General features: G+C 40.6%; 1 protein-coding gene across 3 annotated transcripts in view; it reads left to right on the plus strand.

Annotated features, from left to right (window-relative positions):
* The window catches only part of iqsec2b (IQ motif and Sec7 domain ArfGEF 2b), a 33241-nt gene that overhangs the window by 1835 nt on the left and 13253 nt on the right, over positions 1-18153 (plus strand). The window lies entirely within an intron of this gene.

Raw genomic sequence — 18153 nt, forward strand, 5'->3', positions numbered from 1 at the left:
ATGCTAAGCCCTCATAATGGTAGGATGTGTAGCAGCAGCAGCAGCCTTTCAAGTCATCAGAGATAATCCACTCAGTAATTAGACTAAAGCTGAGAGGGGATATTTCACCGCACCGCTGTAGGAAATGATTATGGGTAAAGTTATGAATGCCCAAAGTATTCATCATCTTACGTGTAATTTACCAGCAGAGATTGGGATTTTTATAACGATCTATGTGATATAAGGACTGAGGAGTAGTAATAATTAAAAAAACACACATCAACCTGTAGGCAGGGAAGTTTAGACTCTTTTTTTGTAGGATTATCAAAGCTCTCTGGCCCACATAGGTTTATAGGAACCCACTTTTTACTGCTTTTTTAATTTCACCTGATGCCAGAGTTTTGCAAGAACACAACTCTGGCAAATAGCAAGTGCATCTGTCCTTGCTTTTCCCTTAACCACGCACACACAGATAAAGTCAGCTTTTGTTCTTTTAGCACTGAGCCCTGTGAGTAGGCAGCAGCCCGTGTGAAGAAGTACACAGAGAAATAAAGCCTTTTTTGAGGCACTCATTTCTCTGTGCACGACCAGTTTAAGCAGCTATTCATAGATTTTTGCTCACCGTCTGTTTTCTTATGGTCCCTACCCTCTTATCAGTGATTGATTCACGTTTATGCGAATCCCTTATCGACTACAGCTGTGCGCTCTCTCCGGCACCTTCTCCTCCTCCCCTGAGAGGACTTAGTCATTACACAGAGGCACATATTAGTTCTTTATGTGGGTGTTTAACGCAGCCATTGTAGATCTTGCCATTCCTCCTTTGGTAAATGGGTAGATGCCCCTAGCAGATGTGGCTGACCTTGGATCTTGGCTCAAGACGAGTGCGTCGTTCAGAGTGTCACATCTGATGAAGATTTGTGTGCGGGCCATATTGTCCCTGTCCGGCGTTGACTCAGCCTTAGCCAAGCTGGCCTGTTAGATCTGGTTTGTGACAGTATGCTCTAATTGTGGATTTGATACAAACGTGTTTTCCGTCACTGCCTGTGATGTTCCAAATATGGCTGTCACGGTGGGAAGGAGGAAGAAGTCTGATGTGGGGAAGGAAAACAAGGCGAAGAAAAGTGGCCGGGCAACCTCGCTCTGCAGGTCTCGGCCTAAAAGAGAATAGGTGGAGCACACACACACACTGACTTGCCATCTGTCAATAGGGTGTTAAAGCAAAGCGAGGAGGAGTCAGGAGGGGAGGGCCAGCCTCGGAGAGAGACTCGCTCCCACTTTAGCCTCGGTTCCTCCAGCAGGAGTAATCCTCCCTGCTCTGGGACTCAAATAGCTCTCAATTTGGGTGTCAGACAGAATAAACCATCTTCATTTTATTAGTTATGCATGTAGGAGGTGCATCCAAACAGTTGCTCCCTCGTCTTTCTCCCAGCGGTGTGCCATAAACAGCTGCCCCAAATGCTGCCATAATAATGGCAGTGAAAACAATAGGAGTCTGAGGCTTCAGGGTGAAATCACATTTGACATCAAGTCTCTTCTCCGAGAAGCAGCGGGGTTGAGGGCATGGCCACAGCTCGCCGAGAGTGCAGCAGCTGTTTAGTTGTTGTTATTTTGGGGACAAAGTCATGCAAGTGCAATTTGTGTGTAAAGATGTGTGTCCTTATGTAATATGTGTGCTGACATACATGCGGGAGGCCTGGCAGCTAAGTAATTAGTGTGTCCAGAGAATACCTTTTATTAATTGACCGTAAAGGCTGAGGGGGCTCAGTTTGTGATTTCCATGACAGAACATCTGGTTTTGTCCTGTTTTCGCACAGATGGGGTTGCATTTTTACTGTGTTGGGTGGGTGACGCACAAAAATCCGAGAGGCAAGAGGTTGCTGGACGTCTTGACAATAGTCTTTAGGAGTTGGAGAACAGTTGTTACATAATACAAAAAAAAAAGAAGAAGAAAAATGGGAAGGACCTGTGCTATTTCTCCTGTCATAATGGAAGTGCTTAAAAGCTCCCAGGAGTGCTGCTAGGTACTCGTGTCCCTGCTCGTCTCCCGGCGCCTACAGTATCTGCCATCTCTACATGTGGGTTCCACTCTCAGCAAAAACTCCCTTTTTTAGGAATCTGGAGAATTGCTGTGGGCTTTTGTTTTGGAAGCAGCTGGGTTTTGCTAATTTTGCGTGGCTGTGCTGCACATTGCCTTCATCCCCTATGCAACCCCTCCTCTCCTCCACCCCTTTTCCATCTCTCACGCGCTTTCTCTCACATACCCACGTATGTACACTCACTGTCTCCCCCTCGCTCTTTCCTTTTACCACTGCTGCAGATATGACTCAGAGAAGCTGCAGAAATCACATTTCCTCTCATTTTTTCCTTCTTTCTCTTCCCCTCTGTTCACTTTTTTTTTTTTTTGCATTTAACTGAAGCGCAGCTGTTGATTTGCAACCTAAACCCTTAGATCCATTAGAGCGTTTTTGCTTATTTTCCATCTTACTGTAGCTGAGGTATCTGTATGGAGAAAGGAGCTGGCCCCCGGCAAACATGTGGGTCATTTCATACGTGTGACCTGCTCACAAGCTGCATTATGGGATGTATCTGCCGTGACTTTCTGGTAGAAATGCTGTTTCGAGAACCCCCTCTTATTTTCGTTTTTTAATTTATTTCATCTTGTTAAAATTAAGAATTCATAGAGTAACTAAAAAATAATAAATGAGTATATCATTACAATGCAGCCTGACGTCAATTTAAATGATGAGGATAAGTGTGTGTGTTTGTGTGTGTGTGGGAGGCAAATGTATGTGGGTGATGCTTTTTGCCTTCTAGTGAAGTGAGTGTACATGGCTTCATGCTGTGCATGCAACTCAAAAAAAAAGACAACAATACACCAGTGCTCATTTATATTTAGTTGTGAAGTACTCTAAAGACAAATTTATGACTGTCTTCAGTGAACTAAAAAAGCAAGGAGCACCTGGTTTTGTCTCTAGGGCAACAAATGCTGTCAGCTTCTGGTACAGATGGCCATGTTTAGTTGAACGAGGCGCTCCGGTTTTGTTGTGTCGTACACAACAATAGCTTGTTTTACTCTACATACATGTGTCGGATAAGTTTACGGTGGAATTGATGGAGGGGGGATCCGTCCATTTCAATAGCATCTCGGGCAACACATGCAGCAGCAGCAGCAGCAGCACAAAATAGACGAGTAAAAAAAGGATTCATCAAGGCCACTGCTGTCTAACTGACAGAGACAGACACTCTTGGTGAATTTTTCACTCCCATTATGTTTCATTTATCGTACTTGAATCAGATTTTCAACCTCTGTTCCATCCAGATCGAGCTAGAAATAAGCTTTTAGTCCATTTGTAAAACAGTGATTCATTGAAGTGCCGCTCCAATCATTTTTTTATCTAGTGTAAAAGTGTTCCCAGTGGTCTTTTAATTATGATGCAGCTTTTAGGCGAGATGAAAAAACACTCCTTTTCTAGGACATAGTTTCTGCAGAGCGGCAGGAGTTAAGTAGAAATTCAAATCCCCTTCCCCTTCCAGAGCTTTCTGTTTACACGCTCTCCAGCTAGCTTACAGCCCCTCACACCCCAAACCTAACAATACTGGGGCAACATAAATGGTGAGCAGTATTGGAGTTATCTCACCGTACAGTTTTTGAGCCAGATACTATAGCTCAGACAAGGAAAACAAAGACGTACACGGATCTAGTTGTCAACAAGCAAATGCATCAGAATGGAGCGGAGTCTGTTGCATGCCCAGCATAGTTTCAGGAATTACAAATACAATTTTTTTTACAAACACCATCTTTCTTCTGCTCCTAAATCATAACAATTTGAATAAAAAAATAACCAGAAATACAACTTTGAGCTTAATTTTCTTAATAAATATCCTCCACAATCAAAACAATGCTACAAGTACATGTTCAAATCCCTCAAAACATAATTTTCATTGGAGTGGGTCTTTAGCCTGCTCTTAAACATTTCCCTTTTAAATATCATGGTGTTATCAAAAGCGTTTTTTAGCCCTAGAGTCCTGAATGGGAGCAAAAGCAAAAAACTGAAACTTGAACTCCCATCAATTTCCCTTTAGGCTCCATTTTTGACATGGAGGATCCAATGGGTGCAGCACAGATTATTGGTCCAATGGTTGGGGAATTCAATCAAATTATATGTCCTTTAACGAGTTTCAAAAACTGCTTCTTAGACTAAATATTTACACTGAACAACAGTCTGTATGGAGTTCCTTTTCTAGCAGAAATCAGAGATGGCGCTCTTTTTCCATTGAATTAGCATCGTAGGCAGGAAAGATATAGTTTTTTCTTCCAGGTTTTTCTTTCCCCTGCATAAATGAATAAGCCACAGGCTTCAGCATGAACATTGGACAGGCTAATTATAGGTTGTAGATTTGTTGCAGATTAATATGTATGTCTATCCTTTCTCTGTTAGAGTGAAAGGGCCGGTTGAATAGCAGCGATGTAAAGCTTTGAACTGGAAGTGAAAGAGGGCGAGCAAGCTGTGAGGAATGCGGTTCAGTTGCTTTGGAAACTGTAAAGCTCCTCTCAAGACAGTTGCTGTAATACTTTTTTGGTGCATCCTTCCTCGTTCCCTCCCACCCGCTCCCCACTGTCCATGCTCTGACCGTGACACGGCGTCTTTTCTGCTTTTATTACTCTTTTAACCTCTCTTCAGCCTGTCTCAGCCATGTGCAGAGAGCAGTTGCATCTTAACATCGGCGATGATTAGCTGCGCCGATTAGGGGTCTTGCTTTATCATTAGTTTGGAAGGCAGAGGCCGCTGTCCCTGTCACCAGTGTCTTTTAACATAATTACGGTTGTTGTCATCAGTGCTGCCCCCTGCTCTTTCAACCAGGAGTTTCTTGGATCACAGAATTCCCATTTTTGTGAATGCAACAACGTCCGTCTTCCAGGTGTTCCCGTCGCTTTGTTCACACGGTTTCCCATTCACGTACAGATAAGTAGCACTTCTGAGGCGGGATGTTTGTCAAACACTCTTGCACGTGTTCTGCAGAGCAGAATAGGGATACTGGTTACCGTGGGAACGCTGTGAGCTCTTCTGTGAAGAACTCTGTGGGCGAGGAACACAGAATAGAGAGATGGAGAGAATTGAAAAGATGGTAGGAGTGAGAGCAGGAGCGAGGTGAAAGACAGAAGCAGGATTGAATGACGACCTGATGTGGAGGAAAGGGGACACACTAAAGACAGATGCAGCCTTTTCCTCACTACAGTCACTAAAATAGAGAAAGGCATGGTCCTTAAGATGCATGGTTGCAGATGTTTAGTTGTTCTTTATGACCCAGATCTGTTTTGGTATTTCTCCTGGTGACCTGCAGGGATCCCGTTTTCTTGATTTACTTTTTAAGCCGCCTACGTTACATTTAAATGAAGTCTAATTGTTCTCCCTTCACTTGAGCCTCATTCAGCTGAAAGCCAATCCGCCCGGTGCACACATGTGCATACGAACCCAGAGCAGGTGTCTGGTGTGCGTAGCTGAGGCGTAACTGTAGCTGTGCCCCTCCTCGGCGGTGCTTTTGCCTGGCACTCGGCGCCACACACCCACGCAGGCAGTCCACGCTGTTGCCAAGCAGCGGGAGACTCAAGCTCTTGGTGGAAAACCAGTGAGGCTGGTTGTGGAAAAGCTGGTGAAAGGAGGTGGGGAGTGGAAGAAAGCGGTATAAAGACTTAACTTTCGGCTGGGATGCAGCTTGTGTGGCTGTCAAACATTTTGTGTTTGACAGCCAGAGTCAGGAGGGTCACATGCTGGAGGTGGGATGACGCAGTGTGCTCCTACACGCTTGTTACACTGACAATGGCGAGTAGAGAAAGAAAGCCATGAAAGCTCGGAGTGGACAGATTCTCAGGCTGCGGCTCCGGAAGCTCCCAGAAATGGAGGCGCTCGCGCTCCTCTTGGCCTTTGGACAGTTTATGAAGAGGGTGTTGCTTGCGTGTACATCTGCCACAGCAGCGCAGCTTAATATCTTCCTGCCACATGTGAGTCGTGCTCCCACTCTTCTCGCAGGTCTATACATAGACACTACCCACTGACACCCCCCTTATGCCACCACTCCAGTTCAAGAAAACACTCAATCCAGCCATCACGCCACGCCTCCCCAAACACACACACACACTTTTACTTCTGGTCCTCTTATTTTCACCTTTGCCTCCCTTTGTTTTCATAGTTTTCCCTCCTCCCACTCTCCTTTCTGCCTCCAGCCTCTGTCAGTTCACTTAAATAAAAGCTCACTCACCCTCCCAACCACTCGTCCTTCCTTTTTCCTTCATACTCGCCAGGTTTGACTTAGGTTTTGTCCTTAAAGTGCATTGTTGATGCTTTAATACCTTCCTCTTGTGGGGGAACTCTAATAACAGAATGAGAGATTTATAGAAACTAAGTGTATGTGTAGGTACCGTTTGTGTTTTTCTATGGAGGAGAAACAAAGAGGCCTTGTGCATCTGGGTTTTACGGAGACTCATGGAGTAGGAATTATGTTCTAGATAAGCCTGTCAACAGTTGCCTCACTGGGGATATTCCAACAGGAGGCACTTGGTACTGCTGACAAAATACAATTCCTGGCTGTGTAGGACCACACAATGTGTACGAGCATCGTTCAGGGTTACATAACACCTCCCTCTGCCTCTCTCTGTATCTCCAGTTGAAGCTGCACAGGTTAAAGGGTTCATTTTTATTAGATTCCTTCCTTTCTTTGTGCCACAGGGATCTAATCATCTTTTTTTTGTGTGTTATATTTGGCCATACTGCAAACCGATGTGGAAACCAATTTGTAACCCTTAAAAACAGTTAAATTGAGATATATTTTACTCTTTAAAAAGTTGAGTATACGCTGTATTAACTCAAGTTGACCACCTAACAATTTTTTTGTATCTGCTAAGCAAACAAACCCTCCACCTACGTACATTCTACAGTTCAGTTTACTTATAAAGTGCCAGTTCACATCGAGGTTTTCTTAAGGCGCTACACATAAAGCAAGAAATATCAAATTCTGCAAGATTCATAGTAGTGGTTATAAGGTAGTTTGATCAATACAACAAGGCCAAACAATCTGTAATTTAATAATAATAGATAACCATAGATAACCTCAAACTGTTAGTTTTATTACTGAGCAAGCATTAAACAACAGTGGAGGGAATTGTTTTTACACCTCTTATAAAAGGGTAAACTGTGAAGAAGAACTGGCCTTTGCACATTGTGGATAAGTTTAACCATGTAAAGGACACTCACTTAATTACTTAACCAAGTCAAGTTTAAAATTTCAACTCTAAATCGTTTTGGAGTATTTTTAGACTTTTGTTCCTTTAAAGAAATTTAAAGGAATATTGTCAAATAAAAATATTTGAAGATGGCTTGTATTCATAAGGATAAAATGTGTTTTTTCTGTATTCTGTAAGTTGTTTCATTTAAAAAGATAAGCTTTAGCTGTGAGAGACAGAAAAACTATCTAGGAAATCGCATTGTATGATTTTTTTAAGAATATGTTTGTATAATTGTGCAGAAAATAAATATAGAAAATAAATATTTAACAATAACTACCAAGAATTCTGTCCCTCACAGACCTGTTACTCATTCTTTAAGAAGCTATTTTCTCCTCCACTTGTTGCCTCAATTAATGACTCCTGTTTGAACTAGTTATCTGTAATATACACCTGCCCACACCCTTATACAATCAGATTGTAACCCCTCCACTATAGCCAAGACCAATGAGCTGTCGAAGGACACAAGGGACAAGATAGAAAACCTGAACAAGACTGGTATAAACCAATCTACAATAAGCAAGTAACTTGGAGAGAAGAGATTAACTGTTGGAGCAATTGTTAGAAAATTGAGTAATAACAGATCACTGACAATCTTTCTCCACCTGGAGCTCCATGCAAGATCTCACCTGGTGGAAACAAATGATCTTGAGAACGGTGTCCAGAACTACAAGGGGCAAGGTTACTATGAACAACACTTGATGCCATCATGCATCAATATCTTGCAGTGTTTCAAAAGTCCCCCAGCACATGCCCAGACCCTCAAAGTTCACCAGTGACCCTTGGATGATCCAGGAGAGGATTAGGAGCTGCTGAGTTGCATTCCAAGAACATCAAGCCCACTTGGAAGCATGGAGGTGGAAACTTCATGTTTTGGAACAGTTTTTCTTTTAAGTGGACACGCCAACTGATATGTATGTATGTTGAGATTTTGGGTTAAAACCCTCATTGAGGATAAAACGTGACTGGGTCTTCCAGCATGACAATGATCCCAAACACATCGCCTGGGAAACGAAGGAGTGGCAACATAAAAAGTATTTCAAGATTCTGAATTGGTCTAGCCAATCTCTGGACCACAAACCAATAGAGAATTTGTGGAGGGAATTTAAAGTCTGTGTTTTCCAGCAACAGCCCCAAAACATTACAGCTCTTGAGAAGATCTGTATGGAAGAATGGACCAAAATAGCAGCTACAGAGCAGACCTGATGATGACCCACAGGAAACGTTTGGCCTCCGTCATTGTTACCTGGGGTTACAATACAAAGTATTGATATGAACTTTTGTTTAGTGACCAAATACTTATTTCTGCACCATCAATTATTTAAAAGTAATATACCTTAATGTGATTTCCTTAAATATGTTGTTTTTTACACTTTGAAATGAATCTATGATGAACATTACAGACAGAGCTCATCTATTAAAGTGGGACAACTTGAAGAATTGTTGAGTGTCCCACTTTACCACTTTAGTGTAGCTCTTGTCTATCTCTCAGAATTGTGATGCGTTACTTGACTCCTATATTACTTTCACCAATTAGAGTACCAGAGGCCTTTGTGGCTCAAAGAGAGTAAAACAAATAGAGTGCTTAAAAAAGCCTAAAAGCTGCTGAAAAGCATTTGGTTTTTGCAATTTTTTTCTCTTTCTATTTTTCTCTACTTATTAATAATCAGTAATGTCTTACAATACTTGGTTTCAGCAAAAATGCTATTTTTACTGTAATAAATTACTTTTGCAATGAATTACTCCTAATGCTTATGCTAAAGCGCTAATGTGCAACATCTAACTTTCATGTACAACGAACACAGCTCACAATTGGATGCTTGTTTTGTAACCACAGAATGTTGAAAGTCTATGACTTGACCACAAACGTCTTCACAAGGCAGCGTCATCCACCTGAATGCTAAAGCTTGACCCAAATCCAGAAACTGACCAAGGCTTAATCTACATCTTCACTGACTCATGCTGAGACTTACTCTATAAAGTTGTTTTGAACTTGAGTGACAGTTATTTACCCATCAGCTTTTTCCACAACAGTTTTTTTTCATCTCAATTACAAAAACACTTAAACATTCTTGCATGTCCAACTATCTAAATGCAGAAACATTGTGTGGTTCCAGTTTGCAGCAATACATTACATTGTGGTCACAGTGGAGCTCAGGATTTTAATGGTGTAGCAGACAAAGTAGGTCCCAATGTTTGACATCTGCTTGCCTGAAACCTCTCATGAGTTTAGATTGACTTTGCATTTGATGAGCTCTGCTGTTCTTGGATTTCTACCAGCTCATAAATATATTTGTTAAAATTACTTTTATTTTTATTTCTTGGATTGCAATATAAAACAGTGAGAACACTGTTTAAAAACTAATTAAAACAATGTAAATGGAAAAGTTCTACACACTGAGAAGTTGTACTGGCGTCACACACTTTTCCCTCATGGTTTGTGGAGCAGTGGGCACAAGGTTTAAAGTCCCACTCCAACTATATTTTTATCTTTTGTAAAATCGTCCCCAGTGGTCTTTTAATTATGATTATGCAGTTTTGAGCCCAAATCAAAAAGAGAGAGTTTCTGCAAAGCGGCAGGAGTTCATCAGATATTTGCCTCCGAGTTGTAGCCGGGACTGTTGGCATTTGCCAATACTACTCTATCATCCCGTTGTTTACACTCTGTCTCGCTAGCTTACAGCCCCACACATCCCTAACCTAACATTAGGGGTTCCACCAAAGATGGTGAGCAATATTGGAGCTGTCCAGCTGTACAGTTTTGATCTAGATTCCTGCTCGGATGAGGAAAACAAAGACCTTCCAGGATCTATTTGTTTTTAAGTGGATGTATCAGAATGGAGCGGAGTAGGGAGACTTTGACTGTCCCATTTCAGTTGCTGCGTCGCAACTCAGAGCTTTTTCAAATGGCGGGTTTGAATCTGCTCCTGATAAATCCCAATTTTAATAAAGAAATACTCTGAAATGCCGTTTTAATAATAACTTCCCTTTATGCCTGCACAATATACCGCAAATTTATCGTTATCGCAATATCCAGTTGTGCAATATGCACATCGCAAAAGACAGCGAAAATCGCAATAAATCCTTAACCTTAAATGTGTTAAAACAAACTTATGGCAGCTTGAAGCATTCAATGAATCAAATAAATGCCTTATTCATTTGACCAATCGGATGGACGCCTTCACGTTGTTGACCAATCGGATGGAGGCCTATTATGTTAGATGTTCGCCTCCTATGTCAACGAGGGTCATTTGGAGTATAATTTTTAAACTGTTGCAATGCAATGGGAATGATGTTTTTGGTTATTTTGTTATTTGTTTATATACCGCAAATTATACCGTTATCACAATATTAAACTCAAATATCGCATATCGCGGGTTTTCCTCATATCGTGCAACCTTACCGCCCTTATATATGTTCTCCGTCATGGGAAAAATGCTACAAGAACATGTTAAAGACACCGAAAGCACAATTTTCATTGGAGTGGGTCTTTAAGACTTCTCTTTGTGCAACTATGTATGCAGTAAAAGAGGAGGTAGATAAAATAATAATATCAGCCACTTAATTTCATCCTTTTCAGGCTGGTTCCTTACAAAATAAAAGTATTTTCCTTGTTATTTTTTCTTCGTGCACATGCATATTTATGTCCATTCACACGCTTCCATGCTAAACCACATCTAATCCCTTCCATTGACTTTTTATATAATTGCACCACCCACACAGTTTGGTTAGAGTACTCTATTAGGATAGAAAGAGGGCGTTTGTTCTTTACAAGACCGTGTTAGAATAATGGATCAGATTGTTACTCAAGGATCATTGAAGCAAAAGTTTTCTTTAAATCTTATTTGATTTGATTTGATTTGATTTGATTTATTTCAAGCATTGTAGTCAAAGCAATAAAGAATTTACACATATTTGTCAAACTCATTACATAAATGTTGAAATGCATAGTTTAAAAAGACAGAAAATAAAACAAATAAAAAAAATCATTCATGACTTCAGTAAACAGTAACGGTAACCATTATGTAATAATCATTGATTATTCGAACACATTATCACAAGAAACCAGTAATTATTGCTACACATTCAGATCAAGTAAAGAAAATCAATAGCTTATTGATTGTAATTTAAATATTTAAGTAATCTTTATTGCACATTACAATGTAATAATCATTGATTGTAATTAAAAGAGCTTTGATTATTTCACCACAATCAAGTTTACACATTTTTGGAAATTATTTGGAATTATTCAAACACCTGTTGATCCTTAACTCCTCTTATCTTCATATTGTGAAATCAGAGTTTCTTTATACCTTCTCTTGAATATTTGGATATTTGAACATTTTTTTAGCTCATTACTTAACCCGTTCCAAAGTTTAGTGCCACACACTGAAACAAAAACTTGTCTTTGTGGTTCTTCTTTGTGTGGGTGGCTATAACTATGTCTGGTATTATTTAAAAGTAGTTTAAGCATTAATGTGTGCCACTATGTCTTACAGACAGAAGCTGTTGGAGTGAATGAGTTCATTCCTTTTTTATTATTAGCTAGATTTACAGAGTGAATATTGTTGGATTCACTATTCTTGCCTTTTTCATCTTCCCATTTTGCGCACTTAAAGGGTCTAGGTTAAGCTTTTTTTTTGTTCTTTTTATTATATTTCTCCTTCAATTTACCCCATCTCTGCACATAGCTCACTGTGGAGAACTCCATAAAAACAACATTTCATTGAAAACTCTTCTATCCAGCTTCTGCTTGTAGGAAGGAGAATTGATTTTTTTCCTGCTCTAAAGACCCCCTCCTGCTGGTTCTGCTCTGTGGGAAGAACCATTGGTCAAGACTGCTCATGTCATTCAGGAAACGGATTCAATCTACTAAAATACAAACAAATTTAAAGTTAAACCTATTTGTCGAAATAAAAACTCAAAAGTTTCGATGCGCTTTCAGCTCAGGTGGCCTGCGGAAAAGATTCAAATGCCAAACACAAGATGGAAACTTGATATTATTTTACTCGCAGCTTGTGGCCTTTTAGTGTGAAAACGCCTGCGGTTGAAGAACCATCTTGCTTTATGCCGGGCTTTGTTCGTGGAACAATTTTAGTGAAGTGCCCTGAACAAATAAACACTTTGTCACAGCTGGGTTGCTGTCCTGGAAAAGCATCGGCTGGTACAGATGTCCTCAGGGAAGGCATGAAGCTTCAGCTACGCATCCTAAAACATCCTAATGAAACACAGTGAGGTCACAGCACAAAGCTGCTTTAAAAAAACAAAAACTAAATAGATTTCTTCTGCAGTTTTCTCCTAATGCTGTTAAACACGAGCGAATTATTTTGATTTTTCTGACTATTTTTATTTAATTGAAAGACCTAAAAAAAAGACAAGAAAACAAAACAAAAATATATTTCTGTGTTCCAGCAGCTGAGGAACAAAAGTCCTTGGTAAATTAGCGCTTTTGTCCCCTGGTAATGTAACCTAAATGTTCACGTTCATTAAACTTTGCTCCTGGTATTTACTGATTCATGAGGAAATGATGTTCCTCTGCTTAATATTCCTGCAACAAAAGCCTCAGCAGGAGCTCCTGGGGGATGAGCTGCAGATTTTGATGATAATTCTCCACAAGTTCAACCGATGATGCAAACCGCTTCTCATTCTAGTAGTTTTTGTAGAAGGTCAGATGAATGTAATTTCTGTGGGGGGCTAAACTGGCCTGTGCTGTTTTTAACTCAAGTGAGTCAAAGACGAGTGAGAATTATATTTGATTAGGAGTATTTCAGGGGGAAGAAAAGGCGCTCATGACAGACATAGTGATTGCATGTCTTGGATGTTCTTACTCATGAAGGACGTTGCCAGAAATGGTTGCATTTTCAGACGTTTTGGTCTCAGTGATTTTACAGAGGAATAAACTGCATCACTCGTTTTAAAAGCCTACTCTGAAAATCATGTTTTTGGTGTTTTTAACATGTCCTTTTGGCACTTTTCTGAAAACGGAGGACATAGATAAAGAAAATGTAAGTATTTCTTCATTCAAATCGTTGTGAATCAGGAGCAGACAAAAAGAGCTTATTTGTGTCGCAGAAAATATGCTGAGCAGGCCACAAAATCCCTGCCCTGGGCTTTCGGCAATGGGGAGGGAAAAGTCGGCAGGGTTGTTCAGTGGCAATGGTCAAATTCAACTCAGAGAGGAATTTCTAATGAACTATAGCTGCTCTGCTGAAAATATGTCCTAAAAAAATGGCACAGGTTAGGGCTGCACAAGATGAGGAAAACTTGCGATATTAGTGATCAATATTGCGATGACGATATAACTTGCAGTACATGAACAAAAAGCAAAACTATCAAAAATCTAATTTCCATTTCATTGCAACAGTTGCAACAAATTATACCCCAAATGACCCTAGTCTACATATGAGGCAAACATCTCACATAAAAGGGCTGCATCCGATTGGACAACAACATGAAGGCGTCCCTCTGATTGGTCAAATGCATAAATGGATTTATTTAATTAAATACTTTAAGCTGGCATAAGATTGTTTTAGCACACTTAAGGTAACGATTTATTGCAATTTCCGCCATCTTTTTTAGCGGTTTGCTTATTGCACAGCGTGATATCGCGATAATGATAAATTTGCACTTTATTTTGCGAACTTAGCACAGGTTTTTTTTATTTTGGCAAAAAAACGGCATAATCATAATTAGAAGATCACTGGGAATGCTTGTGAAATGGCTCAAAAGATGATTGGAGTGGGACTTTAAACGCTTCTGGCAAAGAAAAAATAAGAAGCTTCTTTCCATTCCTCCGAAGTGCTTTTTTTCTAAACCAGCAATTGTTTTTGGAGTAACTGTACTGTGTGAGATCCGGGATTCTGCGTGGCGGCTGTGCCTCACGCAGCTGGAAGACGTCACCCAGCTGCTGGAGTGTTGCCGCTCGCCTCCACTTTCACCCACTTTGCGGCCCCGAAAGTGCTTCCTCGCTAAAGTGACGGGGACTGTGTGTCCTTCAGAGCAGCTGGCCCCTCAGTGAGAAACCAGACATTTACATGCTAATGTCAACAACTGCTCACTCCTCAGCTGCAGATGGAGCCGCTCAAAGTCCTGCCAAAAGAGGAGGCTTGTGTGTTTTACAAGCACTTCTGCATGCTTTATAAAAATAGCTCAACCATTTCCATACATGTTGATCCATTAAAGAGCCCCCCCCCCTGGTGAGCATTATATCCTTCAATAGAGTAACAACACGAAGCGAAGCTAAGGCAACTATTGAAACTTTCTGTTCTGCGGGTTTTCTTTTCTTCTGTTATTGTATTACTGCAACAAGTTGGTTTCCAGCCCGACCGGTTGTGTTTGTGTGGTTGTGAGGAAGTCAGATGCTGAATTCCTGCACATTTCCTTTTCTCTTTCATCAGACACTCTCATTTAAACTCTATGATTGTCTGTAAATGTGCAGCTTCTAATGCTTTCACTGTGTGTCTCTAAATCTGCTTCGGTGCTGACTGCACGTGTCTCTCTGCTCCGTCCACTCTGCTGTGTGTGTGTGTCTGTGTTTGTCGCCCATCTATGTTCCTTCCTGTCAGTGTCCGGCCTCCATCCGTCTCGGGGCAGCCCTTCTCAGCTCCCACCACTCCCACAGCAGGGAGCAGCTCTGCCTTTGCAGCTTTATTTCCCACCAGTCTGACAGTTCACAGCTTCGGCACTCTCCATCAGTACTGCTGTCCCTCCATTGACCAAAGCTTACAGCAGGAGGACAGGTAAGGGCCCCAGTGGGGCCTGATTACAGTGAGTACCAAAATAAGCAAGAAATACCCATAAAGAACCTTTCAAGTCTCCCTAAACATTCCTGAATCCTGGCAACTACACCTGGATCTCTCCCTGTCGGTCCAACCTGTTTATTTGCCCCATTACTTGATTTACATGTAACAAATGCCTGCATGTTTTCCTCCTTAACCCCTCAGCATCCTGTGCTTCAGTCTGCTAACCACTCCCAGCAGTTACTAATAATAAGCAGTGCTGTCCTACCAGTTTGACCAACTCATAGCTCTTCTGGAAAAGGAAGTTGGTTTTCTTCAAAAGCTACAGGATGAAGGTTGACTGACTCACAAGTGAACCTGCTGCCCCCCCCCCCCCCCATGTCCCCCCCTTTATCTCTTCCTGTAATCATCCTCCAGCTGATTCTTCTACATCTGTGCATGATGATCCAACACTGCCATCTAATGGCATTGGATGGCAAAAGGTGTGCTTCCACAAGAGATGACGAGCATAACATTTGATAAGGATGTCTTCTATGCCCACAGACTGTTCTAAAAAGAAAAAAAGAATCTGAACAATCTAGCCTGCTGTAAATGTCTTTTGCTTTCTGCTTTTTGTCTCGTGCAGCTTTTCACTTCCTGTCTCGTTCTTTCTCTTTCTCTGTTTTCTCTCCATCTGGCCCCTGTCCTGTTTGCTGCTGTGTTGTGACTCGTCCCGTGTTGCTTTCCAAGTGAGGAGGACGAGGGTGCCCATCAGTTCTGTTGCTCTGCTTCAAGCTGCAGCAGTCCCTCCTCCCGCTGAGCCGAGGTGTGCCGGCCGCGGCGACTCGCACATTTTTACCAGTGAAAGTACTTGCAGGAAACCGAATTCTCACCTGTGCATCACAATGACTAACGAACGCCAGAAATGCATGCAACCTGCGCTACTTTTGTGCCGTCATTGATTGTTTTTTAATGTGTTTTATGTCAGAGTCTTTAATTCCTCCCATGAGGAATCTTGATATTGTCTTTTATTTATTCTTTGCTGTTTCTTTCCCTCACTTAAAGCTACAAATGTGCTTGTTAGTTGTAATCGGTGCAGATTGCCAGAGACATTTGTCCTTCGTTAATATGCACTGAAACTATCAAATGTAGCCAAACAAAATTTGTGTCTGATAAGCCTAACATGTCATTTTTGGTCACTAATGTTCCTCTGCTTTTCAAGTTTTTTCAGTACAAATTAGTTTATTCCCAATAAAAATGTCTCCCCTTCCTTTCTTTTTAGAACTTAAATATGTGTTTCCATTAATTGTACTGTTTTCCACAACACAAACACTCCAGCACAAAGATGTAGCAGTTTGAGCTCAAAGATTTATAATAGAAACTTTAAATTATTCCATTGATTGATGTGCAATGTACAGAATAATTACTCTTTTTTTCCTTAAAATATATAATATTTTTGAAGTCTGACTTGTTTGCATTATTTGAGTGTAACAAGTATTTACAATTGTTTTTGGAAAAACCCTCTGAAACAGTAATGTTTAAAATCATGTAAAACCTATGTAAATAGGATTTTTTTTTTTCATTTAAACACCGATTTGGAAAAAGTACAATAACAATACCATTGGTGTTTTATCTAAGATCTTTAATAACACAAACACATTTATAGTTAGAGAGGAAATGTGCATAATTTATTCTTGCACCTTTACTTACATCCAGGAATGCTTACATCAGAATTACGGCCTTAAATATGAAACGCAAACAACATTATATGAGCTTGGATTTATGTTTGTCTATGTGTAACATCTATAAATGCACCTATACTTTTACCAATGGTTTGAAACTCCCATGAATCTTTGTGACTGCCAAATGTCGGATGTGTCTCCCAGGTTTTGCAGGACTGATGAACGAGGAGCGCCACAGACTCTGGCGCACTGACAAAAGTTTACCTGAATCGTTTTTACTGAAAAAAACTCTAGGGCTGTCTGCCTAGATTTTAATAAATTAGTTGCTGAACTATATGTTTTAAACATTTGCTGCCACTCTAGAACATATCAGGGGTGATGCACAACAGAAAAAAGGAAACTCCTTCATGCCTCTCTGTAGGACAAGACTTCTTAACATGAGCCAGTTGTGCGATTACACCGCTGTGACTCAATTTTTACACATTTGGATTTGGTCCTGACTCACTTATTGGTTTCTGTTTTGGGTGAAAGTTTGGGCATCGGTTTGATCAAGGAAACTGGATTGGAGGGACATTTGTATGTTAACTTCTACAGATTGAGTGCTCAGTATTATATCCCAAACTATTTACAACCATGTTTTTGGTCAACTTTGCTGATCTTGTGAAATTTGATTCACCGTCTTGTGCAAGAAAAATGTTTTTAATTTTTCATTTGCAGGTGACTTCAGTACTTTCACTTAACCGCTCAGGTTTCTTCAGTCAGTATGTGGAGGGAATTTACTCCACATTAGAGTTGAATTTAGAAAGCAACAGAGCGCAAAGCCCCTAGAATTTGAACTGAATGAATTAGATAAATTCTGTATTAATATGAACTAGGTTAACTGCTGATCAGCTGTCCCTGAGAGAGAAATAAGACCCGCTTTAGCGAGATAATCTCTCATCAGCTGTGAAGTGGTTCAGGAAATGAGCAGCTTGCAGCAAATGAGCCATAGTAAAAGAATGAAGCTGAGCTACTACTTTGAAATTGATCCAAAGAAGACTCGTGCAGTCTACAAGATGTGTTTCCAAGAAGCGTTGGGAGTGTCGCGGCTCAGGCTGGAAATCCAATGACACGTTGAGAAGCAGGTTTAAAACATTCAAGGTATGTTTTGAAAGCATAGCTTAAGCTCAACCCTCTAACAAGAGTTTAACGAATGCATACTGAAGGATGCAAACAAAATGTGGCCTTACGTTTGAAGACAAATACGACATATGTAAAACATTTCAATGATTTCTTTTGAACTAATTGTTTTGGGGGAAACTGGTGTCCGTCTATCATTTAATGTACTTGGTGTTTTGAAACGGCAAAGACCATATTGAAGAAAGCATGCAGAAAATTCTAGTTTCTGATTTGATGTTTCCTTGTTTGTTTGATTTTTCCAGGATTACGTCCCCTTAAATAAACATTAATATTTCTCCAATAAAAGTGAAGACCTACAAATGGCGTCTTTTTGTCT

This window comes from Oryzias latipes, chromosome 7 (assembly GCF_053564925.1).
Source record: "Oryzias latipes strain Hd-rR chromosome 7, Olatipes_Hd-rR_3.1".
Classification (NCBI taxonomy): Eukaryota; Metazoa; Chordata; class Actinopteri; order Beloniformes; family Adrianichthyidae; genus Oryzias; species Oryzias latipes.